The following is a 2,209-nucleotide window of genomic DNA, read 5'->3' as shown; positions in this document are numbered from 1 at the left end:
AATTTTATAAATCATGAAAATACTCTTCTCTAAAATATTTAGCAGGATGTTCTTCTTTTTAACAAATATATTCTTTATTCTTTTCATGGAAAAGGAAACTTCCAGAATTCCTTAGTCAAGACTGAGGATCTAATTTTAGAATACCCTAAATTTATTCATTCCACAACTATTTATTGAGCATTTACCCATTTGCCAAGCACAGGGAAAGCCTCACTGAGAAGATGATACTTGAGGAAAACCTGAAGGAAGTGAATGAGGAGCAAGGCCTGAGAATACTTGGGCAAGATTGTTCCAGGGGAGGAAACAGTAAGAGCAAATACCTTTTAATACCAGAGGGGAATCCAGGTACCTCTTAGGATTATAAAAGCTATAGCTGAGGTGGACGTGAGGCAGTAACAGGGATAGGTAGTAACAGGAAGAAGGGAATGTATTTGAAGGTGACTGATCATTTAAGCCAGTCTGCCAAGCTAGCTGTCAAATCCCCTGCAGCGAATAGGAGACTAGAGAATTCTAAGGTGCTACTGCCTACCTGCATTGTTTCCTCTACTGTCTTTGGATAATAATAAGAGGAAGAATAGACAAAGGGTTGTTGTTGTTGTTTGCCGTCGAATGCAACTCATAGTGACCCTATAGGATAGAGTAGAACTGTCCGCATAGGATTTCCTAGGCTGTAGTCTTTATGGGAGCAGATAGGCAGGTCTTTTTTTCTGCAGAGCTGCTGGTAGATTCCAACCACTGACCCTTTGGTTAGCAGCCAAGTGCTTTAACCATTGTGCCACCAGGTCTCCTTTAGATAAAGGGATAGCCCATTAGAGTGGGCTGGTGTAAGAGGGTACTTTTTACAGATGACGTGGGACTTAATCTGGGTAGGTCTGGAGAAGGGGAAGGTGTCACAGAGGGGAAAAGAAAGGCCCTGATAGGTAATGTGTGTTGTTTATATATGAGAGAATGAAAGTTCAGAGGCAGTCTGCATCCTATTTTTCAAATAATTATGTGACAGAAATGGAGAGGAAACACTGTAGAACATTTGTAGAGAATCACTTCAACTATTTGATATCCTTCTAAAATTAATAGATTGTTTCATTAAAAAAAAACACACCAGAAGTGGGGCAAAGATGGCAGAGTAGTCAGACGCTTCCGGTGGACCCTCTTAAAACAAAGACCCGAAAAAACAAGTGATTCAATTATATATGTCAATCTGGGAGCCCTGAACACCAAAGACAGAGTTGAGGAACCAGACTGAGTGACAAGGAGGGAGAGACAGTTTGGAAGCAGCGAGGAGTTGCCAGACCTGACCCGACAAGAGCTTGAACGCTTCAGGCCTGATCAACTCAGGCGTGAGCGGTGAGGCAGGCAAGCAGCCTTGCTCTGAAGGTGCGTTTTCCGCACCAAGAGAGACCCAGCTGCTGAGAGTCTACACGGCCACCCAGAACCAGTGAGAAGCAGCCCTAGGTCTGGTGAAAGATAAGTAATTGCATACGGTCTACCGCATGGATAAAAAACACCCCCCTTAGGGAAAAACCTCTCTCCCATTTACCTCCCCACTCCCTGTTCTGCAGTGGGTCCCGGACCAGGTTCAGCAATTGCTGAGTTCCCTGTGCCGGAAGTAGGATCCATCACAAACCCGGAGCCATTCTCCCTGCCTTAGCGAGTAAACAAATTAACAAACAGGGGAAAAAATAAACTGCTGGCTCCCCCAAGCCAGGAACCCAGGGTAGGCACAATTCCTTTGCCTAGGCACAGGCATAAGGGATCCATGGACTTTGAGTGCCTTTCCCCTGCATAGACTTGTGTGGGCCCATCTCAACAGCGTAGGCCCTCATTACCACAGTACAACAGGGTATATACCAGAACCCTAACTTCAACTGTTTCAGCTGTGAAGTGGCAGGTTCTTGACATCTGACACTGCTCTGCCCATTAAGCAGGGTCTTCACCTACCCACATCAAGAGCCTGTGGACTGGTGGCTCCACCCATGCCACCTAGTCACCTGCGATAGGGGCCCATGAATAAGAGGTACCCCCAACTCCTTACAGCTAACAGGATTAGGTGCTCATAGTCTGGCTGCAAAACCCAACCACCTACGTGCTCTAGGGAACAGGGACACGCCTTCCTCCTGGACACTCGGGGGTGGCTGTCAGCCCCCTGTCTTGCTCAGAGTGTGTCCTCCTGCTGCAGCCAGATGCCTGTGCCTACACCAATCACCCATGC

This window comes from Trichechus manatus, unplaced genomic scaffold (assembly GCF_000243295.1).
Source record: "Trichechus manatus latirostris isolate Lorelei unplaced genomic scaffold, TriManLat1.0 scaffold00038, whole genome shotgun sequence".
Lineage (NCBI taxonomy): Eukaryota > Metazoa > Chordata > Mammalia > Sirenia > Trichechidae > Trichechus > Trichechus manatus.
The sequence above is the reverse complement of the archived record's forward strand: the minus strand, read 5'-3'. Positions refer to the sequence as shown.